The 25351-nt window shown below is 41.5% G+C and overlaps 1 pseudogene across 1 annotated transcript; it reads left to right on the top strand.

The window, feature by feature from the left end:
- Positions 1–3370: 3370 nt before the first annotated feature.
- LOC311306262 (putative inhibitor of apoptosis) lies at positions 3371–5868 on the top strand (annotated as a pseudogene). The gene is made up of 3 exons: positions 3371–3559; positions 3761–3876; positions 4281–5868. The product of its transcript is annotated as a putative inhibitor of apoptosis (transcript).
- Positions 5869–25351: the final 19483 nt, after the last annotated feature.

The raw sequence follows: 25351 nt of genomic DNA, 5'->3' as shown, positions 1-25351 counted from the left end.
AGATCGAATCGAAGGTCAAGAAGGCCTTAGAAGGGTTAACGCCTCCGGTCCGTTGTCCATCGAATCGTTTATTTGTGCCTGAGAGTTTACGGTCCAGCGTTATTCAGTGGGGACATTGTTCCAATGTGGCTTGCCATCCAGGAGTTAATCGCACTAAATTTTTGGTCAAGCAACGATTCTGGTGGCCTCTCATGGCTCGTGACGTTCACAATTTTGTCTTGGCTTGCTCAGTTTGTGCCACGGGTAAGACTTCCAATCGTCCTCCAGATGGGTTACTTCAACCGCTGCCGGTGCCTTCGAGACCCTGGTCCCACATCGCTCTAGATTTTATCACCGCCCTCCCACCCTCCCAGGGTAACACGGTAGTTTTGACCGTGGTGGACCGGTTCTCGAAGGCGGCCCATTTCATTCCCTTGCCCAAATTACCCTCAGCCAAGGAGACAGCGTTGATAGTCGTTAACCACGTCTTTCGGCTACATGGCCTCCCGACAGACGTGGTTTCTGACAGGGGACCCCAATTTGTGTCCAAATTTTGGCGAGAGTTTTGTAGATGCCTGGGTGCGACTGTCAGTCTGTCCTCTGGGTTTCATCCCCAGAGCAATGGTCAAACTGAGCGAGCCAACCAGGATTTGGAGAGAACGTTGCGATGTTTAGTGTCCAAGAATCCTTCCTCTTGGAGTCAGCAATTGTCTATGGTGGAGTACGCCCACAACACGTTGCCAGTGTCATCCACGGGCCTATCACCGTTTGAGTGTAGTGTAGGGTACCAGCCACCAATTTTTCCTAGTCTGGAATCCGAAGTCGCGGTCCCCTCCGTCCACGCCTTTGTCCAGAGGTGTCGTCGCACTTGGACTAGAGCCCGTGAGACTCTACTCCAAGTGGGGGCGCGCACCAAGGCCAAAGCCGATCGCCACCGGCGTAGGCCTCCCGTATACGTCGTCGGTTCCAAAGTGTGGCTTTCTACCAAGGACATTCCTCTCCGCTCCGTTTCTAATAAGCTTGCACCTAAATTTATTGGCCCATTCTCTGTCACTAAAATCATTAGTCCGGTGACAGTCCGTCTCAATCTTCCTCCAGTGTACAGGAAGATTCATCCCGTCTTTCATGTGTCCAAAATTAAGCCCGTTTTCTTTGCTCGCATTAATCCGCCAGTCCCGGTTCCCCCCCCCCGCCGCGACTCGTAGACGGGGAACCTACTTATTCGGTCAGTCGTATTCTGGACTCAAGACGGAGGGGATGCGGATTTCAGTACTTGGTGGACTGGGAAGGTTACGGTCCGGAGGAGAGAAGTTGGGTACCAGCTAGAGACATCCTGGATCACTCCCTTATCGATGATTACAATCGGCAGGTAAGGGAGTCTGGGAACGCCAGGAGGCGTTCCTAGGGAGAGGGGTACTGTCACGGTTTATAAATCATATGCCTCTTTCTTGTCTCGTGTTTCCTGTTGTTGTGTGTGTGTGTGCTGATTGTGTGGGCGTGCCGGCTGATTAACGCTCGTCAGCAATCAAGCTCATCACTGCCGTCACCAGCTGCAGCTCATCTCACCACCTATATATACTCACTCATTTCTCATCTCCCTTGTCAGATTGTTGTTTGTGAGTTCCGGTTGTGTTGATCCCGTCTACGTTCCAGTCTTGTGCCTTCTTCGTTTCCTGTTCGTGTTCCTGTGGATGTTCACTCTGGATTCATCGTGTCACTTCACCACTTCTCATCACGGCACTCATCTGACCATCGAAGTCCCTGCGCCACTAACCTGTTCTCTCTGGACTGTGTCTATCATCAATTCTGTTACTCAATAAAAGAGAGAGTTTTACTTGCAACTGCTTCCGTGTTTCCCTCATGACACCCTTACAGCGGCAACCTTCTGGGGGCCATGTCCCTGTAGATGTTTATGCATGTACACACACACACACATACACAATAACTGATGGTGACTGACATGGACTTAGTTTCACATTTGAGGGAGGACTGTATCATCATCATCAAATAAAACCTTCAAAATCCACATTTAGATGGAGTTTGTTTTAAACCTACTACACTCTAAAAAATATTCTGTGGCTTAGTAAATATTACAGAAATATTTAACTTCATTAACTTAATAAAATCTCTGAAAATCTTACTTGATTGTTTGAATTAAACTTACCAACATAATTGAGTAAAAATTCAATAAAAGCCAATGTCATGTATGTGGTTGTATGGAATACTATTTTATAAAGGTTTAGAGGAAATAAAAAAAGTTAAATTACTCATAAATAAAAAGTTACCGTAATTTATAAATATTGTTATTTTTAATGTTTAATGTTAACTTATTTCTACTCAGTTTTATGTATTAATGTACCAGATGCAGTTACTCAGATTTACTACATTTTTTAGAGTGTATCCTCCATCTGTTTGCATCTGTAGATTTATTCTAAATTCACCAATTTAGATTTCTAAATTTCAGGGGGAAAGACTCTTGATGTAAGTCATTAACTGGGGACGTTCTGTATGCAAATTAGGCGTCAACTAGTTAAAGGGATAGATAGTTCACTTTGAAATTAAATTTTGGTATGTTTTAGCTTACCTCAAGGGCATCCAAGATGTAGGTGTCTTTTTTTCCGAAGTAGTTTCAATTTTGATATTTTTAGGTCAAACCGTTCTTGTCTGTCAGTCATATCATGCAGGTCTATGGTCACGGTCTCAAAGAGGATGCACAGAGTCCAAATTAAAACAATTCCCCATCGTCCAAATTAAACAATTCCCCATCGTAAGTACACACTGATGGCCTAAGACACGAAACGAGCGGTTTGTGTGAGAAAACGAACAGTATTTATATCGTTTTTACCTCTTATACACAGCCACGTCCAAGTGATCTGAGGGCGCGCGCGCATCCTGGTGTGTGACGTGTGCGCAGACTGGTGCATAGATATATACACTAGATGTCGCCTTAAAGACATTCGTTCCAATGACCTGCCGTAGACAAGGCGACATCTAGAGTATACATCTATGCACCAGTCTGCGTACACGTCACACACCAGGATGCGCGCGCGCCCTCAGATCACTTGGACGGACCTGATATTTAGATATACTATTCTTCAATAAATATATTTGTTTGACAGGGAAGCTGTGCGCAAACAGGAATATATATTATTTTTCAAAAATAGAAAAAAAGCACCCCAGAAAAAAGGGCACTTTCTCTCCAGTAATAAAAAGGGCAGGTGCTCAAGCCCCCTTTGATGTCTATGTGTGCACGTGCCTGTTCTGCGTGAATTAAAAGACGAACCATTCATCGCTGCTAAGCTAGATGAAATCAGGGTGAAACTTTTGGACAAACGCTGCACGGAAATCGTCAACGACGTCGTTGATCTCTGGGAAGGTCTTTCAATCGTCAATGGCGAGTGACCAAGACCCCACCAGCATGGCTGCTGCCAGTAGCCGTAAGAGCTTCATGGAATTCATGTTTAAAGGACATTACAGAAGACAACGGATGTTATTACTGCGTACAGCCATTGAGTACGTGAGTGAATCGGATGATGAATCTGATGATGATGATGGTGATAATGCTATTGGAGCAAAATGTGTAAGAAATCTCAAGAAACAGATGAGTTTGATAAGAGGTTACCCTATTTCATGGGATGAATTACCAACCATTTGTTTCAACGGTATTGAACCACCATGTGTACTGGTAAACGATGCTCTGGTTATGATGCGTGAAAGTAGCAATGAGTTTGCAAACCCCGATGTGCTCTCTATGTGTGCTTATGTAACTGATGTGTGCAAGCTAATGATTCCAAAACAAAAAGACAATGATGAGGACGACACAGACAGAATTATCGAAATGTTTGCCGATTACATCTTAGATTGTGACATGATGGCATGCAGAAATTTTCTTTTCTGGTTAGACCATCTGTAAATGGTGTTATTGTTTTACTTTATGTACGTAATGCCGGGTCATCATTTTCTTCACTACTTCAATGTATGAAAGTATAATGTTGAAATAAAAAATTACAAAAATGACTATTGCGGTCATGTCTGAGCTCATAAAAATAGTATTATAATAGTATACATAGAATAATAAAAAATACTGCATGATTTAAAAGATTAAATATTTAAATATTTGTTTTCTGCATTTTAATTACTGTATTCCCGAGGTGGCAACCATTTCCATTCGATACAACTATTTTGCCTGCTGTGTACAGAACAGAAGAAAGGACATTTTGTGGTGTTGAACAAAATTCGATTTTGTTCTTGTTCTCATAATTTTTTTTAATAAGATGATGTGTTCTGTCATGGACGACTAGCAGAGAGAAGGGCTTGAGTGGACACGCCCTGTGGTCACATTTTTATGTCTTCATCCAGAGTTTACCACCCACCACAAACCTCCTGTCATCCTCTCACTCTGCCTTTTCCCCACTTCGCAACGTAGCCATCCTACAGCTTTCCGCCCCTGCGACACCCGTAACATTGACCACCACGGCATCCGTTTCAGGCCAAACGGAGGAGTGGGTGGGTTACTTAAACCTGGATATGACTCACCAGGATATGTCTCACCAGCGACTTCCGGCTTGTCACAATCCTGGCATGCGTCGGGAAAAGGAACGCCTTGACACCTTTCAGAATTGGACTCTTGCTACAGTAACTCCAGCCGAGCTTGCCAAAAGTGGTTTCTACTACCTTGGCCAGGGCGACAGAGTGGCTTGCTTCAGTTGTGAGGCCAGCTTAGCAACTGGGAACCGGGAGATCGGGCAGTATCAGAGGCATTACCCCAACTGCCGCTTTGTTCGAGGTGACCGTGCAGATAATGTACCTTTATCTGGTGGCGGCCTTTCCAATGGATCTAACTCGGCAACGCAACAGTGTGAAGAAAGGTCGCTCACATTTGTCAAACTGGCCCTCAAGAATAACTGTTCGACCAGACCAATTGGCTAAGGCTGGTTTTTACTATGTTGGTCGTAATGATGACGTGAAGTGCTTTTGTTGCGATGGTGGACTCAGATGTTGGGAATCTGGTGATGATCCATGGGTAGAACATGCTAAGTGGTTTCCAAGATGTGAATACCTGTTGCAAGAAAAGGGCCAAGAGTTTGTTCATCAGATTCAAGCAAGATTTTCAAGACTATTTGAACAGCTATTGACTAATGGAGACAGCGCCTCAAGAGAATTTGTTGATCCACCTGTTGTACACCTAGGTCCTGGAGAAGACCGTTCAGAAGATGCAGTGATGATGAACAATCCTGTGGTGAAGTCTGCTTTAGAGATGGGATTTGAGCGTGGCCTGGTGAAGCAAACCGTTCAGAGCAAAATTCTCGCAAGTGGAGAAAATTACAAAACCGTTCAAGTGTTGGTGTGTGATTTACTAAGTGCAGAAGATGAGAAGAGAGAGGAGGAGCGAGAATTAAGTTTCTTACTTTTCTTAAGAAACATCATCTTGCCGTGTCACAGCACCTAAAAAGTGTGCAGAGCTTAATGGACCATCTTCTAGAGGAGAACGTCATCTCACAGAAAGAGTATGGCATTATTCGTAACTGCACTACAGTCAAGGAGCAGACAGGGCCGCTCATTGAGTTAGTCCTGTCGAAAGGAAATGCAGCAGCGGAGGTCTTCCGCAACTGGATCAAGAAGAATGATGTCTGCCTGCTGAGAGAACTGATGGCCCAGACAAATGAAGCTGCATCACCGAGTCAAGATCTTTCAGACTTGCCTATGGAGGAACAGTTAAGAAGACTTCAAGAGGAGCGCACATGCAAAGTTTGCATGGATAAGGAAGTGAACATTGTCTTCATCCCCTGTGGTCACCTAGTTGTGTGCAAAGAATGTGCGCCTTCTCTGAGCAAGTGCCCCATATGTAGAGGATTGGTCAAAGGCGCTGTCCGTACTTTCCTATCATAAAATGTACATTTAACTTGATGAATAAAAACAATGTAACCAATTTTTAAAAACATAGAACCAGAGAACAGAGAACCTTGTGCGGTATTCTATATCCGCATAAAGGGTTAAAATATACATTTTAGCGCTATTTTAAAACTAGGACGGTATAATAATATAATGTAAATGCCTCGCGTGAAGATGATGGTTTAAACCATAATTTTATCAATTCAAGCCAATTCATGTGAATACTGTCGTATATGAACAAAGAGAAGACCTAGAGTTCGCTAACATTACAGCTAACTGTAGGAAACAGATATCTGGGGGAAAGTGTAAAGAAAACGCCATACAAAACATTACAATCACACTCGACAATACGATAAGTGTTACGCTAGCGATGTTAAAAATGAAACCGTGGTAAACAGTTTCAAAACAGGGTGTTTCAGAAGAAATGCAAACAAAATCTTTTAAACAAAGTCTTGTTTCAGAGTCGGTATGCTCCGGTGAAAACTTTGTGACTTGTGTGAACTTTGATGAGGCCGAGAACAATAGCGCAGTTAAACATGCGGTTCAATATAAACAAGAATCCAACTCTAATGCGACTGTGCTTGTTAGATATAATAGTTAGATGATTTATCTAACCATTGAAATTTACGATATGTTAAAACATTTCGGCATTATGCAGAATAAAAAGAAGATCATAAAAAGAAGAGCAATTATTAAGACCTAAAACACAACGTCTGTTTTCTGGATCGGGCCTAAAAGACAGATGCCTAAAACTCTGGTGTGGACAGAATAAAAAATGAATCAACCCTCCTTTCACGTAAAAATACCACGTATCAACCGTAATTCATTAGCTTAACCGTTGTTTAGCGACACACACAAAATAACTGTGTAATAATAACAAAACAAGTTTCACTAGTTCACACTTACAAATAAGTCAGATAGAATAAATGCGTATTTGGCGTGCTGTCCGAGGAGAGGGCTCCGGGCTCGGTATTCGGCCCGAACCCAGAGTACTCCCCCCGTATTCCTGGCTGTGAAAGAACAAGCCAAGGGTGAGCAGTCGGGGTGGTGGAGGGATGCTGAAACTGTCAAGGAAGTTAGGTGAGTTGACAGAGTGAATATATATATGCTTCCTCTCATGCTGATAGGGTAGACATGGTAATTGTTTGATGAGATGATTGATAGATTGGTTGATTGATTGATTATTTGAACGTGCTCCTCCCGAACTTTGTTTATAAAACATCATGTAATAGACGAGTTTGAAGTGTAATACTCATCTTTGACGTCGATGTTTCGTAGACATTGCAGAAATATGATTTGTTTAGTCTTAAACACTCTCATACTAGAAGGACTGTCATTTAATTCTCTTTATGCAATATTTTTTTCATAAATTCCTATATGAGACTATATACTTTTTGCAAACTGTACAAAAACAAGATGTGAACAGCGTAATCGATTAGTGTGTAAAAAGCCGATTACAAACATTCAAAACTGATGACAAGTGGCATTTCTGTATTTGTTTTAAATGGCTCATGATGATGCATTTACCCAGTTGACCTGTAGAATTTACTTTTGTGCAATTTTATCAGCAGGTTTTACCAAAGTGTGGAACTTTAAGGCCTCAAGCTTTGATGAATATGCCTCTCCAGCCTCAAGCTTTGATGAATATGCCTCTCGGTGCAATAGTCAGATGTGATTCTGTTGTAATAGTTTAAGTGTAAAACAGCATGCACTTTGTGTGATTCGTAGATAGAGGGAAAGTTGCATTAAATCAATGTAGTTCTCAAACTATCGCTTAAATTCTTAATCGTCATTTATTTCTATAAACGGCTCTCAAAGAAACGTCTTCACCTAAAACACATACAGTCCAACAAGATGACTAAATCTAGCGGAGTAACAAAACCATCATCATTTGATGGTTTAGTGAATTGGTCTTTTGAATCTTACATGGACACGTGTGATTCCTGTATAAAGATGATGTTTTAAAGTTAGTCCATAGGGTGTGGAACTTTGCATCACTATGGTGTGACAAAATACACCCACAGATACACCCAAAGATACTAAGTAGGAGAATATCTAACTGTATAGTGTAGATTGTGAACATTCCATTATCTGTTTATTTGGGGTCACATGTTGGGGTCAGATTGTGCTGGATGTTGAAGTGTTAGTTAAAAGATAAAGGTATTAGTTAATAACAAACAAAAACTTTAAATCAACATAATATTAATAAATAAAATATGGTATAATTACAATTACGGTACAATGACTTCCATAATATTTTATTTTATTTTATTTACAAAGTTGTGCGTTGTGAGTGAGACCTCGCAATGTTCGAGAAATCTAACATTGCGTGGTTGCACTATACCTGAAACTTAGTAATCAACATGTATTTTAAAACACTGTTTTTCTTTTTTTCTTAAAAATTATCTTGTTTAATCGTGTATTCAGTCCGTATTTATCAGGTTGATATTTGTAGAAATAAGCAAAAAGAACAAGTTAATGGCCTTGTGTCAGAACACAACAGGTCTTTTTATTCTAACTTTGAAAAGTGTCATACAGTATTTGATTTTTACACATGCAGTGTTTTCGCCAACTGACCTACCCCTGAAGTTATGACTTCTGAAGGCCTCTCATGTGCAGATTCGCTCGGTTGAAAAATGGTATGTTGTCATTTAAACATCTGAAAAAATAGACTGTGCTTGATATCTGCTAACTCTTTATTGTGATGCTCCCCAACAGATATTCTACTGACTATAAGTAACTCAACTATATCTCAACTTATTCTAACCCTACCAGTCCACTAATACTCTACTAACACTAATGAGAGTTTACTTTACACACTCTGACTCTCACAAGCGAGTTAGTGGGCATGCAGGTGCAACACTACTATAGTCAACAACCAAATTATGACTTAAAACCGTTTTAAGTATTACATTAAAAAGGCGTAATTGACAAAAATTGTAATTCTGAATTAAGTAATAATTATGACAAGTCGAATTTATGACTTAAAAAGTTTAAATTAAAATTATGACTATGCGTCATAATTATGAGATGGAAAATTTAAATGATGACATACTAAATTGAAATTATGATAAAGTAAATATTCCATAGTGAAATTTTCTGAATTCAATATTATTGTATTTGTGAAAATGATTCAGTACTGAAACAGCATTCATGAGTTTTTACATATCTTCTGCTTGTTTCTGCAGTTCGTGTAGGCCTCTAAGACTATAAATAACAAAAAAATGATGATTGATGAACTTGAATAACTTGAATTTTGTTGGCAATATAAAAAAAAATTGTCTTCCCATACCGGGAGTCGAACCCGGGCAGCCTGGATGAAAACCAGGAATCCTAACCGCTAGACCATATGGGAGGTGTTGATACTGCCCCGGCACATTTGAAAGGCTGCACTGCACGGTACAATATTATGCAGGATCATACTTATGCCGAGCCACAGGAGAAGGAATCCTCGTCGCCAAAAAGCTAAAATTTAATTTATCAGTATGTAAATAAATATCGGGATAGCTTTTCCCTGGTGGAAAGAGGGACGCTGTAGGTGCCTGCTTTCTTCTCGACGGGTAAGTCAAAGGTATGGTCTAAATGACAAGCTTGGTTGTGTAAATCATTATATAGGCAGCATAACGGTAGAACATGTACAATTAAACTCGATGAAGTGCTATCGGAAGACATGTTGTCATAGATTCTTGTCACAACACGCATTTGAAAAAGCGAGTAGATGGGAGAATCGCTAGATGGGAGGAATTATTTTGGGAGGACTAACTTGTAGGGTCTTTAACAAAAAAGCCTCCAAAATCGAGGAGGTCAAAGGGCATGCTTCCTGCTATAGCTCTCCCCAAAGTCTGTTCATGCGGCCACCATCAACAAATGCTAACATTTGAAACTTCTACATATATTTTGAGTAGATAACCGATAGTATATTCTCAGAAAAGGGTTTCACCCCGTGTGTTTCCACACTGATTAAGGATAGTTCCGGAGATACAAGTAAAAATGATCTTATACGATCTTATACTTATGCTTTGAATTAAGACGCGTAAAATGAAATGTTCGCTCAAGACAAACTTTACTTATCACACATTGCGTCTCTGAAATCGTGTGGTGATTTTCCAAATGATACAACTTAGTCTAAATAAGAGCAATGTGGAGTCCTCGGATTTCTTAAAAACAACGCAGCAACAAAACATTGTGACAAACTTTGACACATGTTTCATGGACAAAAGATCTAAGATCTAAGACGCCCAAGTACAGTTTTTCAACAATCTAAAGTTTTTGAACAGACGCTGTTTAGTAACAATAATACATAAGTCTTCTAAGAAGATAAATAGAAGATATGATTTTAATAAAACTTTAAAGATTTGATTTAAACTTTTAAGGTTATGCTTTTAAATGAATTTAGTATAAAACTCTGGAACGCAGACTAGATTTACTGTGACATTGTCCCCCCGAGACTCATCTGGTCTGTAACTCCTCCTCTAGTCTCTGTGAGGGTCTGAAGCTTCAGTTCACACTGTAGTTTATCACTGGGAGGGTCTGGGGCTGTTATATGACAACTTAAACTATTTGCTTTTTTGGATTGTTTTTATCATTGCATAAAGAACTACTTCGCCTCCCTGGAAATGTAAGGTATTTTTATTTAGCTAAAACTTTGTTTACATTTGATGAAATTATTTATTTATTTCATTTTTAAAAAATGTAGTTTTCTGTGTTTAGGTGTACGGGATAGCTATGGAAACCGCCCACCATAAAAATCGAAACCCCCGCATGGACAAAAAATGCTGATTGAATCTTTTTCACATAAATGAGATTTAAGACGGCTAAGTACAGTTTTTCAACACTCTAAAGTTTTGAACAGACATTGTTTAATAACAATTATACTTTAGGTCACCGTTAAGCAAAATAATTTATATCATACATAAGTCTTCTAAAAGATAAATAGAAGATATGAATGTATTGAAACTTTAAAGATTTCATTTAATCAATCTTTTAAAATATCTAATGTAAACTTTTAAGGTTATGCTTTTAAATGAGAGAGAGAGAGAGAACCACTCTTTGATTTTGTATTATATTATATAATCGATATACTTTTAAAGAATAGAATGTTTTATGTAAGATGGATTTTATTATTTTTGTTTATCTAAAACAATTGGTTTCAGCAGATATTTTTTATATACTTATAAAGAACAGAATGTTTTTTAACTTTAGTTAGTGTGAGATAAGTTTCTTCACAGTTTCACTGTTACCTCTGGAATGCGAAGGAGGGGATGTCAGAATGCAGAGGACGCGCGCATAGACACACGCGCGCCCCCGTCGGCCTGCTGACAGACACGAGCGGGGGCCTCTGTTTGAGAGACTTTTTTATTAAGACTTTTAATAATGTATTGAATTTAAAAACATTATTACGACTTTTAATAATGTATTCAATTTAATTAAAAAACATTTTATAAAGATATCATTTAAACTTTGAAATAAATTTAGCCCTAACTCAATGTCTCATTCTGATCGCTGAATAAACCCTAGGAGTCAGAGACTATCAAACGCTGGTGTGAGAGAGAACCACTCTGTGATTTATAGCTCTCAACAGCTTCTTGAACACATAAGTTCAAGAGTCGTAACTCTCTAAACGTGAGATGAATTTTATTTATTCATCTAAACTAAAACAATTGGTTTCAGTAGATTTTTAGCAAGATATTATTGTATATTATATTATTTGTGTGAAATATAAAACATTATTATCACTTTCACTGTGCTCAGGAATGCGAAGGAGCGGAGCAGCTCCTGTCAGATATGGGGGACGCGCAGGGCCGGCGCTCCGCACACGCACATCACGCACTGCGCGTAGGGCACCAAGTGCTTGGGGGGGCACCACAAAATCTGGGTCGTGAAAAATCATCACAATAGGCTACTAGTATAAATAACAAATAAAATATGTCTAAAGCATGTTAATATACAAAAGCAATACAAAAGTAATATAGGCCTAGACCAAATTAGTCGAGAAAAAGGTGAATCTCCTGTGCGGCCCTCTCTCCAGTCTCCCTCTGGTGCCCCCCTTCCCCACCTCCCAGTGGTCTGTTCGATTATGCCTCAATCAATGTCAAATTTGGCAGACACCGACCTCAGACATGGCCTCGAAAAGGCACCAAGAGTCGGGGGCGGAAAAAAGAAAAAAGAAGAGACAGCGGGATGATGCTCGCTTGCAGGTAAGACAATGTGTTTAAAATAAAAATGTTAGTTTTGTAGCCCTTGCGTGTATGCATGTCCAGGGGCGTCGCTAGTAGTGCAAAAGATCCGGGACTTTAGCCCTGCATGTTGAGTCTTTTATTTTAACGGGGGTCTGGGGGTTTCTCCCCCGGGAAATTTTGAAACTTGGGCTGTTAAAGATGCAGTTAGTTTGTTTGAGAAGGAAAGGAAGGCCAATCGTTGGGGTCCTCATCGTCATATTTGAATGACAAATAAAGCTAATTTTCCCCTAGGTAGGCTATTACGTTACAGATGTGTGCATAGGCTATTAGTGCAAAACGTTCCCTATTGTAATTTCTTAGCTTCAATACAATGTCTATCTGCCTCTTGGTAAGGTGAACTTTAGAAAAACCCTGCAACTGAACGTGATGTGATTTTGCCAAATTAGACCGCTTAGATAAGACCGATTTTTCGTTGTTGTACTATGTGGTCATTTTCAAGAGGTTCATAGGCCAAGGGCGACATCTGTTGGTGAAACTGCAATTAGAAAAAAAAAAAAAAAAACAATCTCAGTGTTTGTATATTTTCATATTCACAGAGTTGTCAAATTATGTACAGAATTATTATATTGTGCCTCATCAGACCTCTTTTAAAGGTAAAATAGAGTTTTGAATTTTAAATGTTCCAGTGACACAGGCCTATATAAAAGACTAATGTGTGGAATATTTTTGTATGATGGTTGATGGTTCAATCAAAAATGCATTTCAGTAGAATCCCTGAATATTTTGTCTTGTATTTCTGAATGCAGGGTCAATGCTAAAATACATGCAAGGAGCAACTCAAGGCCAGGAGGAAGAACCATCAACCAGCAGTTGTAGCCAACAACCAGTGGCGGCGCCAGGGGGGAGCTAGGTGGTGCTGTAGCTCCCCCTATAATAGCCATAGCACCTGCCCAGCACCCCCAAGAAATGTCTGTAATTTATTATTTTTATATTTTAATTTCATGTTTGAATAGTCTTTTTCATGTTGTTAAAAATAGGAATTAAATACTAATTTAAAAATCGCGCGCCGACGCGCGGGCGCGGGCGCCGTGAGCGCTGAGCGAGCATGAACGCAGGAACGAGTAACGTTAGTGAGTTGTCGTCAAAAAAGATGGATAAAGCAAAAAAGCTGTCGGGGACTAAAAATAGAAAAAGAAAGAGGGAAAAGGAGATGGCATGTAAATTGTTGCGACAGCAGCTAAATAAGTGTAAATAAGTGGATGGTGAAAGGCAACAGGTAGGATTTAAAGTGTGACGTCCAGGCATAGACTGGCTATACCGGGAGATTTCCGGTGGGCCGACGTGCTTTTTGGTCCGATACATCTCATACTTTTTTTTTGTCTTAACGGCCCATAAAACTCGTAAATCGGGGGCCGTTCGTTTTGTTTTGCTTAATTGTGTAAGGTGCCGGTGTAATGCATTGATCAAAAAAAAGTCAGCGTTCGTTTTTTTCTGACACCCCATGAAACACGTAGATCAGCGGCCCATTGGTTCTTTTCTTGATTGACACTGGGCTGGCCCAATCACATCTTAAATATAAAGTATAGAAAAATATACTTTTTCAAGTGTAGAAATTAGTACAAAACTAATAATGAAAGTTTATTTTATTTTTTTGTGCATTTGTTTTACAATATATGGCTATTAGGCTAGTATCATGGGATTAATATTATAACTATTATTGTGTAATGTAGACTGACACTAACTAAAAGAGGTTTGAATTTGTCTTGTTTAATTTGCGCTCTGAATATGGGTTGGGGCTTTTAATTTAACTCTCAAAGTGCACCAGATTGATGATGGCCAAAATTGTTGCTGCATACCCCTCTGACACTGGGGAGTTGCGCCCCTGTCTATAGCCCTTTCATTATATATATACAGTATATGCTTATAGTCATGGAACGAGTATAGTTAATGCGGGCGTGTATGCATGTGTATACCAAGGGTGGTCCGATGCGACCTTCATAATGAAACGCCCCAAAATTAAAAGCACCTTCTCTTAAGTGTTGAGCATCCCCATAGCACCTGCAACAGAAAATCTCTGGAGCCGCCACTGCCAACAACACCAGCCACCAACCAGCTCAGACTCTGCAACAGCACCTAGCCCAGGTACAGATACAAGTCGGCACACAACTGCATCCGCTTCTCAAGGCAGAGTGAGTCCTGTCACTGAGGGGCCATCTGAGGGGCCAAGTGATACTGCAGAGCCATATGTGCCCCCTCCAACTGATCCTGCTCTATGGTCAGCTCACATTTTAGATGCTGATCGTGTGGAAATTGTGCGGAGAGGGCCTTTTAAAGTCAGCTCTGATTTTAATTTCCCTAAGGGACCGGATGGAAGAGCATTTCATACTAGCCTCCAGTTCAAAGTTCTCCCTAATGGAGAAAAGGTGCACAGGAGCTGGGTAGTGTACTCTCCACAGAACAATGCTGTGTTCTGCTTTGCATGCAAGCTTTTTAGCACAAGAGATATAAAGCTGACTGCAGAGGGCCACAGTGATTGGTCTAACATCAACACCAGTTTGAGGGGTCATGAGTGTAGCCAAGATCACACACAGTGCATGCTCAAGTGGAGAGAACTGGACACACGGCTAAAGAAGGGCATGGCAATAGATCAGCAGGAGTTGACACTACTGGAGGCAGAAAGGAAAAGGTGGCGAGAGATTCTCAAACGCTTGCTCTCAATCACTCTCTCACTGGCCTCAAGAAATTTGTCTTTTAGAGGCTCTTCTGACCGTCTTTATGAGCCAGACAATGGCAACTTCTTGAAGGAAGTAGAGCTTATGGCAACATATGACCCTGTAATGGAAAATCATTTGGCCAGAATAAAAGATGACAGTTCCCACACACATTACCTCAGCCATAAGATACAAAACGAACTAATTCAGATCATCTCTTCAGAGACACTACGCACCATTGTGAGACAAATCCATTTGGCCAAATATTTCTCTATCATTCTTGACTGTACTCCAGATGTGAGTCACACGGAACAGATGTCAGTCATAGTGCGCATTGTCTGTTTCCAACTGCAACCAGACATTAAAGAATACTTTCTAGGATATATTGATGTGGAGCAAACTACTGGCCTTAACCTGTCCAATGTTGTCCTTGAGAAATTGAAGGAGCTTGGCATTCCTTTTGAAAATTGTCAAGGACAGGCCTATGACAATGGAGCCAACATGAGAGGGAAGAAGCAAGGTGTTCAGGCTAGACTGCTACAGTTGAACCCAAGAGCATTGTTTGTCCCTTGTGGAGCTCACACTATGAATCTTGTCATAGCTGATGCTGCCAAGTCCTCACAAGATGCCACTGGCTACTTTGGGTATTTGCAGAAGCTGTTCATTCACGAGATCACACTTACATATAATTTGAGGGGGTAAAGTTTAATGCGTATTTGGCGTGCTGTCCGGAGGGAGGGCTCCGAGCTCGGAGTTCGGCCGAACCCAGAGTACTCCCCCCGTATGTAAGTGCTTAGGACTAGAAGCATGGAGAAGGGGTGGTGGAGGGATGCTGCAAAACTGTCAATGGAATGAGGTGAGACTGCTGAGTATATATACACCTCTTACCATTGATTGCTGAGTGCTCTCCACTTGTGTTAATTATCTGAACGTGCTCCTCCTGAACCTTGTTAAGAAAACATCATTTCACGAGATCACACTTACATATAATTTGAGGGGTAAAGTTTAATGCGTATTTGGCGTGCTGTCCGGAGGGAGGGCTCCGAGCTCGGAGTTCGGCCCGAACCCAGAGTACTCCCCCCAAAAGGCTAAAGCGCAGAGGACAGCCGCCGGACAAACCCCCCCCCCGAATGAGTGCCAAGTTAGGCGGGCTGGAATCTCGAGAAGAGGCCTGGATGCTTGGCCAGGAGGGCCCGTGATGGCGGCTCACTGTGCCAGACTGACGGGCCCTGCTGGCCTGCGAATGAGGAGCAGTTGTAATTTGGAACGACCGAACGGGAGAGTTTTGCACCTTTCTTTCTCCGCTGTGAGACCAATGCTCGCTGGACAGAAAGAGGAAATAGGAAAAAAAGAGAAAAATGAGTACTTGACCGGGATATTTTCTCACTGCGTCCGCTGTGAGACCAATGCTCGCTGGACGGAAGAGAAAACGTAACTGCTCTACCGGTAAAGTTCTCGCTGCATCAGCTGTAAGACCAAATGCTCGCTGGACAGAAAGAGGAAACAGGAAAAGAGAAAAATGAGTACTTGACCGGGATATTTTCTCACTAAACGGAAGAGAAAACGTAAGTGCTCTACCGGTAAAGTTCTCGCTGCATCAACTGTAAGACCAATGCTCGCTGGACGGAAGAGAAAATGTAAGCGCTCTACCGGGAAGTTCTCACTGTGTCAGTTGTGAGACCAATGCTCACAGGACGACAGAAGAAAAGGAAAGAGGAAATTGAGTGCTTGACCAGGAGGTTTTCTCTTCTCACTGCGTCCGCTGTGAGACCAATGCTCGCTGGACGGAAGAGAAAATGTAAGCGCTCTACCGGGAAGTTCTCACTGTGTCAGTTGTGAGACCAATGCTCACTGGACGAAAGAAGAAAAGGAAAGAGGAAATTGAGTGCTTGACCAGGAGGTTTTCTCTTCTCACTGCGTCCGCTGTGAGACCAATGCTCGCTGGACGGAAGAGAAAACGTAATTACTCTACTGGTAAAGTTCTCGCTGCGTCAGCTGTGAGACCAAATGCTCGCTGGACAGAAAGAGGAAACAGGAAAAAGAGAGAAATGAGTACTTGACCGGGATATTTTCTCACTGCGTCCTCTGTGAGACCAATGCTCGCTGGACGGAAGAGAAAATGTAAGTGCTCTACCGGGAAGTTCTCACTGTGTCAGTTGTGAGACCAATGCTCGCTGGACGAAAGAAGAAAAGGAAAGAGGAAAATGAGTGCTTGACCGGGAGGTTTTCTCTTCTCACTGCGTCCGCTGTGAGACCAATGCTCGCTGGACGGAAGAGAAAACGTAAGTGCTCTACCGGTAAAGCTCTCGCTGCGTCAGCTGTGAGACCAAATGCTCGCTGGACAGAAAGAGGAAACAGGAAAAAGAGAGAAAAATGAGTACTTGACCGGGATATTTTCTCACTGCGTCCGCTGTGAGACCAATGCTCGCTGGACGGAAGAGAAAATGTAAGTGCTCTACCGGGAAGTTCTCACTGTGTCAGTTTGAGAGACCAATGCTCGTTGGACGAAAGAAGAACAGGAAAGAGGAAAATGAGTGCTTGACTGGGAGGTTTTCTCTTCTCACTGCATCCGCTGGGAGACCAATGCTCGCTGGACGGAGAAAGAGGAAACAGATGTGTGCAACGTCCGCTGGAACAGAGAAAGAGGCTGGACAGAAAGAGGAATCGCGTAGGGGTTTTAACAGGCGAGTTACGAAAATATACATTATGAATAGAGAAGTACTACAGAAGAGACATCACTGCTGCGGCAGTAGAAAAAATTAGCCAGAGAAACAGAGCTCCTGCTGGAGCATAGGAGACATCACTTCTGTGACAGTGGAGAAATTAGCCGGAGTAAAAGAGCTCCTGTGGGAGCAGAGGAGACATCACTGCTGTGACAGTGGAGAAGATTAGCCAGAGAAAACAGAGCTCCTGCTGGAGCAGAGGAGACATCACTGCTGTGGCAGTGGATAAGATTAGCCAGAGAAAACAGAGCTCCTGCTGGAGCAGAGGAGACATCACTGCTGTGACAGTGGAGAAGATTAGAGGAGACATCACTGCTGTGGCAGTGGAGAAGATTAGCCAGAGAAAACAGAGCTCCTGCTGGAGCATAGGAGACATCACTGCTGTAACAGTGGAGAAATTAGACAGAGTAAAAGAGCTCCAGTGGGAGCAGAGGAGACATCACTGCTGCGGCAGTGGAGAAGATTAGCCAGAGAAACAGAGCTCTAGTAGGAGCGGAGGAGACATTACTGTTGCAATATTAGAGAAAAATTAGCCAGAGAAATTGAGCTCCTGCTGGAGCAGAGGAGACATCACTGCTGTGACAGTGGAGAAGATTAGCCAGAGAAAACAGAGCTCCTGCTGGAGCAGAGGAGACATCACTGCTGTGGCAGTGGAGAAGATTAGCCAGAGAAAACAGAGCTCCTGCTGGAGCATAGGAGACATCACTGCTGTAACAGTGGAGAAATTAGACAGAGTAAAAGAGCTCCAGTGGGAGCAGAGGAGACATCACTGCTGCGGCAGTGGAGAAGATTAGCCAGAGAAACAGAGCTCTAGTAGGAGCGGAGGAGACATTACTGTTGCAATATTAGAGAAAAATTAGCCAGAGAAATTGAGCTCCTCCAGGACCAGAGGAGACATCACTGCTGCGGCAGTGGATAAACTTACCTGGAGAAACTGAGCTCCTGTGGTGTGTGGCTGAACAAAGGGAGGAGAGTGGGGCTTAGCGGGCAGATGCTCGACTTGTGCTTTAAATCAAAGACGCGAGGAAATCCTTGCAGGATTATGCACATTGAAGTTTAAGTGACCGAGCAAAGATAACAGTTCACGTTTAGAACAATTTTGACTGTCTGAAGTTCATTTAGTGAAGTACAAAAGAGACGGCTTATGGTAAAAGACGAAGCTTTGCATAAATGTAGGCATCTTTGCATCTTGCATTTATTTAATTGTGTTTCACTTAAGGATTACTAAACTCTTGGTGTGAAACACACTGCTTGTATATATATATATATATATATATATATATATATATATATATATATATATATATATATATATATATATATATATATGACCCTTCCCCTCGCGTGAAGAGGGTGGCATTGCCTTACTGACCATTCTCTATGGCGGGAATTATTGTATGGACCGGTGTAGATAAATACGCGGAAGGAGATCGCGGATGTTTCGCCCACGGTTATGATCCCGTTTGTTAAGCGAGATTACACCAGAGGATTGCGGCAGAGGTTCCTCAAAGACGAGAGATTATTCATCGGACGGGAATTGCTCGATTCGGACCTGTTAGGACGGTACTGCCGGGCTAAATGCTGCAAAACTGTCAATGGAATGAGGTGAGACTGCTGAGTATATATACACCTCTTACCATTGATTGCTGAGTGCTCTCCACTTGTGTTAATTATCTGAACGTGCTCCTCCCGAACCTTGTTAATAAAACATCATATTTCTTCTCCGGTGCCACCCAGCGATGGTCCATTTTAACAAAACATGTTAAACTCACTCTGAAATCTTGGAGTGACGTTAGATGGGAGAGTAGGCTTCAGAGTGTAACAGCTGTCCAAAATCAAACAAAGGAAGTGAGAGATGCTCTCCTGGAGGCAAGGGAGGCTGTTAATGATCCAGTGGCAAAAGTGGAGGCTCAAGCTCTTGCTGAGGAAGTAGCCTCATTTCGTTTTGTGATTTGCTCTGTTGTGTGGTGTGAACTACTTACCATTACAAACCAGGTGAACAAGCTACTGCAATCCAGTTCCATGCAGCTTGATATTGCTGTCAGGCTCATTGACAGTACCAAAATCAACCTCTCCAAATACAGACAATCTGGGTTTGATGAGGCTGTGTCAACTGCCAAGGAACTCTGTGAGGCCCTGAATATAGAAACAGAGCTTAAGGAGAAAAGGCTCAGGAGCACAAAAAGGCACTTTGCATACGAAGCTGCTGATGAGCCCCTCAATGATGCCCTTAAAAAGCTTGAAGTCACATTTTTCAATTGTGTTGTGGACTCTGCTTTAATGTCACTACAGGAGAGGTTTGAGACCATGAATCAAGTCAAAGAAAAATATGGAGTGCTGCTTGACTTCAGCAAAGTGAACGGAATGTCCAAGGAGGACTTGAAGAGACACTGCAATGAAGTACACAAGACAATGACGGATAAGGGACTGGCTGACATTGATGGACCTGAGATGATGCAGGAAATCATCAACCTTCCTCAGCTTTCACCACAGACACTGCCAAGCATTTGTGCCTAGGACACCCAAATGGCTAGCGCCGGCCCTGGGGCGCAGACACACACACAGGCCGGGGGTGCACTGGAGAGGCATTCAGGAAAAAACAGTCTTTTCTATTACAACTGCAATCTCATTCATAGGATGTATGACATCTATATGTTATGAAACAAATATTTTTTAAAAAGATATCATTTAAACTTTGAAATAATTTTAGCCCTAACACAACATTCACCATGTCTCATCTCATCACTGAATACACCCCTCTGAGCTGGTGTGAGAGAGAACCACTCTGATTTATGTTTAACACACACACACACACGGGTCCTTTACTTTTTGACACACACAGACACACACACAGACACACACACAGACACGCGCGCACCCCTACCCCTGCTTTGACACACACGAGCTGGGGCCTCTGGTTGAGAGACTCATTGCAATTTTTTGTGGACATCAATGGTATGGACATTGTATGGACATTGATGTGTTAAGAGCTTCTTCAACTTTCTCTAAAATAATGTAAGATGATTTTATATTCTTTTTGATTTTATATTCTTTTTGTTTATCTAAACTGAAATAATTGGTTTTAGTAGCTTTTTATTTTATACACTTTTAAAGAACAGTGTGTTTTAAACCTTAGTTAAATTATTTTATAACCATTTCATTTATATTATATAATTTATATAGTTTTAAAGACCAGGGGCCGTATTCACAAAGCATTTTATCTTACCACTAGGAGTACTCCTAAATCGCACTAAAATATTTTAGCTAGGAGTTTTCTCTTAAAAGTTATTCACAACGCCTTTCAGACCTACTCTTAGTAAAGAAAAATGACAACTCCTAAACTAAGAGTGAGTCTTCGTTGCTATGGATGACGTCATTACTCATGCACGAGCTTGACTGAAGTGACCACCTTGATTGGCTGATGATTGTAACGCGGGAATGATTCCAAACACCTCCCCTACGATGATGAGTGACAGGTGACAGGTCTGAGAATGCGTGCGCTTCACAAGTAGTGCGAAGGACGGAAGATGATGAATAACTGAATAAATAGCCTAAATGAATAAAGAGTAAGGCAAAACAAATAGCCTAGTAGCCTAATGAAACATATGGATTGATGCAATATCTTTGCAACATTATTGAATTAATCTGTCACTATATGCCTCTGCCTACGTTTGCAAAGAGAAGAACATTTTAATTTGATTCACAATGAAACGTTACAATTAGTTTACATGCAATGAGTAGCCTAGTTTTGGTTGTTGTTGTTGGTGGTGGTGTTATTGCATCCCTAGTTATGCCTACAATGCAAAATTGTTCCCTCGCGATTGGAAGCTCCTGTAGCCGCCGCATACGCATTTCAAAACATCGCAACGTGAAATGCCACACAAAGCGGTTTGTGAATAGGTCTTAGTGAGTTAGGAGTCCTCTCGACTTCTTTTAAGCTGTCCCAGGCTTAGGTGCTACTTTTAGGGCTAAAATGCTTCGTGAATTACTCTTAGTCAAAAAAATTAGGAGTCCTAAAGTTACGAGTGACACGCCCATTATTTTTAGGAGTTGCTCCTAAATTCGCCAGTTAGGAGATACTTTTAGCCTTAAAATTCTTTGTGAATACGGCCCCAGTATGTTTTCAACTTTAGTTTAATTATTTTAGATTATATAATTTATATTATATAAATTATATAAAGGATAGAATATAAAGGATATAATGTTTTTGTGTGACATACACTTCACAGTTTCACAGTGCGCGATGTGAAGGGAGGGAGGGGGCACGATGCCGAAGGCGTCTGTGACACATGCCATATAACCAGACAGAAACCCATATAACCCTTCTTCAAAAGATCAAACACCCGTCAAAACCACATGATCGAGGGCTAAAAAGGTTCAAAAAGGGCAAAACTACCCGGCAAAACTATGATTTAGGGCTCGCTAGGTCAATAGGGCAAAACTAACTGTCATACCACATGATCGATGGGTGGGAGGGTCAAAGGTTAATCCCATGATCTCATTCCGGAAGTTCAACCTTATCAAAAGGGCAACCGGAAGTTCAACCTGTCAAAAGGTCAAAGGTCAAAGTCGTAAATCATTTTGACACAAGGTGTCTGGTAAGGACTACTAATTCCTTTTCATGTTTAACAAATCAAATCATGCATTTTTCTACCTACCGCGAGTAAGTGCTGCACCAGTTTGAAAAAGGCTGCTGAGGCAAGGTGGTAAAAGCATAACCAGCATAACGAGAGAAGGGCCCCACTAAGGGGTATGCAGAGATGTTGCTGTGTCTTCATATTAACATTTCTGATTGTATGAATGATCAGCCCTCGGGGGCCCCCTTAGAATCTGGGGCCCCAGGCAATTGCCTGGCTTGCCTGCCCTATTGGGGCGCCTCTTGTGCTCTGAAGTGAATCAATCAATCAAAACTAACTTTAGCTGGACAATAACTTTATCCTAGAGCTGTTGTAAAGCCTAAACAATTTGTTACTGTAATTTCCTATTATCTCTGTAAAGCTGCTTTGAAACAATCCATATTGTTAAAAGCGCTATATAAATGAATGTGACGTGACTTGACTTGACTTGACTTGACATTTGCCCACTCAAGTCGATTACAACGACGAACTGCAGTGGGGTCGAGACCCCGATGAGGACGACGAGCATGCAGATGAGCTTCCCTGAGACGGTTTCTGACAGTTTGTGAAGAAATTCTTTGGTTATGCAAACCGATTGTTGCTGCAGCTGTCCGGGTGGCTGGTCTCAGATGATCTTGGAGGTGAAGATGCTGGATGTGGAGGTCATGGGCTGGTGTGGTCACACATGGTCTGCGGTTGTGAGGCCGGTTGGATGTACTGCCAAATTCTCTGAAATGCCTTTGGAGATGGCTTATGGTAGAGAAATGAACATTCAATTCTTGCAAATTCAATGCTTAAGATTTAGACAGATTTGTGAACAGTATTTGAGAGAAATAGGTCTTTTGTGTACATAGAAAAAGTCTTAGATCTTTGAGTTCAGCTCATGAAAAATGGGGGCAAAAACAAAAGTGTTGCGTTTATAATTTTGTTCAGTGTATTTATATTCTGTATATTTTTTAATAAAATCATACAATTTTATGCAAGGCATCAGGCGTTTCCATCACATGAAAAGACCAACACGTGTCACGCAACACTAGTGTAGGTGACTCACATCGTGCCCTTGTATTTGTTTTGCATAAAATTAAACGATATACAGCACAATAACGAATTTATAGATAAAGTCAAATGTACACAAACCTGTATTGTACCGAAGACATGCACCATTTTGACGGAGCTGCACTGCTCTCTCCTGAAGAGGTAGCAAAAAGATGGCGATAATTAACTCAATCCCTGGGTTGTTATGTCAAAAACGACATGTAACCAAATTCAAGGTTATTTTGGCTAGAAGTGGGTTACTCATAGCCGGACTATATGGGGTCTATAGTTAACCTAGACGGTGAAATGACAGCTATTGCTTGCTGGGTAATATCTTAGCCAGTATCTTATTATCTACATCCAAAAGGCTAATAGGTCGAACTTGGATCTAATGGATCTTTATTCATCAAGTATTAGAGAGATGCTTGCCAGATAAAACATTGGAGGTAAGCAACCATTTTCAATTGATTCATTAAAGACATCAAGTAAAAATGCTGAAAATTGGTCACAAAAGTTTTTTTTATAAAACTCTGATGTAAAGCTTTCAAGGCCAGGCGCTTTAGAACATTGCATACTATGAATAGCTTGAGTTACTTCCTCAAAAGTTAATGGGATATTCAATCTTTCAAAAAAATGTTTTCATATATTAGTTCATAATTATTATCAGACTCTGAACAGTATAACTTCACATAGAAATATTTGAAAGATATTTGAGGGTCTGAGGTAGTTTGCCCAGAATCCATTCTAATCTCTGTGATCAATCGCGATGCAGTTACTTATTTTTTCCCCATGTTCATAAAAAGAGGTTTTAACTCTTTTTAAAAGATTAGTTATTTCAATAGCAGAAAGAGAATGAAATTCTGTCTGGAGCGAAATTCTTTTCTTGTATAAATCTGGTGAAGGGCAGACAGTATTCACAATCTACAACTTTACTTTTTTTGTTCTCTGTTCTGCCTGCCAACTGAGACGCTGTAGGAAATGCAACCACAGATAAATGCTTTAAATGCTTCCCAAAGGGTGGATTTTGAGATATCACATATAACATTCACACACACACACACACACACACACACACACACACACACACACACACACACACACACACACACACACACAAAATTGAATGAGTCAACTTATCTTCAATGTTCTTGAATGCTCAGGACTTCTTTACAGAACCTTCGTCACCCTCTAACAGCAAGCAGATTTTGGACTCTCTAGTACACTCGTTTTTGTTTTCAGCTTCACAACCAAGACATGACCTCTGGGATCAGGTCTGGCCTCAACAATTCTTCCTAGTAGCCACGAACTGCGAGGAGCGGTATTGGGATGAAATTTCTTCTGGTATTCCAGAAGCCATCTCTTCCAAAACAGCTCGGCCATATACTGGACCTGTCTTCAGCGTCTTCTGTAGTATAGATCCGACCTTGAAAAGACTCCAGGGGGCAGAATTGGGTTAGTTCTGGGCGACAGAATATGATTCGGTGTTAGGGTCTCTAGATCTTGTGGGTCACCAGATACCTTTGTAATGGGCCTAAGAATTGCCTCACCTTCACAGAAATCAGTGTGTAGCCCTTCATCGTCTAAGGTTTGTTGTTTTAAGACTGAGCATAAGACATGCCTTACCATTCTAATGAGGCGTTCCCAGAACCCACCATGGTGAGAGGCTGTAGGGGGGTTAAAGCTCCACTGAACTCCTTCCTTCATCAGAGTTTGGTGGATCTTCCTTTGATCTAAAGTTCTGAGTGCTTCTCTTAGTTCTCTTTCTGCACCTACAAGGTTAGTGCCTTTATCTGATCTTAGATGTTGTACCTGCCCTCTTCGACACATAAACCTTCTAATGGCATTGATGCATGAGTCTGTACTTAAGGAACAGGCTACCTCTAGATGTACTACTCGGCTGGTCATGCAGGTAAAGATGACGCGGTATCTCTTCATTGTGCTTCTTCCCCTTCTTACCTCAAAAGGACCGAAGTAGTCAAGGTCAATGTTGGAGAATGGTGGTAAGTCTGTGACCAGTCTTTTACTTGGAAGGTCAGCCATCTTTTGTTCGCCAGCTTTACCTCTGTGCTTTCTACAAGTCACACAGTGAGAGAGAACCTTTCTTGCAGCAGAGTTACCATTTGTTATCCAGTATGTTTTTCCTGAGATAGCACGTGGTTCCTTCCCCCGTGTCCAGTTTGAACATGGAAGTGGCGCAGAATCAGAGTGGACCCATA

Source organism: Rutilus rutilus, assembly GCF_951802725.1.
Source record: "Rutilus rutilus genome assembly, chromosome: 16".
Classification (NCBI taxonomy): Eukaryota; Metazoa; Chordata; class Actinopteri; order Cypriniformes; family Leuciscidae; genus Rutilus; species Rutilus rutilus.
This window is presented reverse-complemented; position numbering and strand designations above follow the sequence as displayed.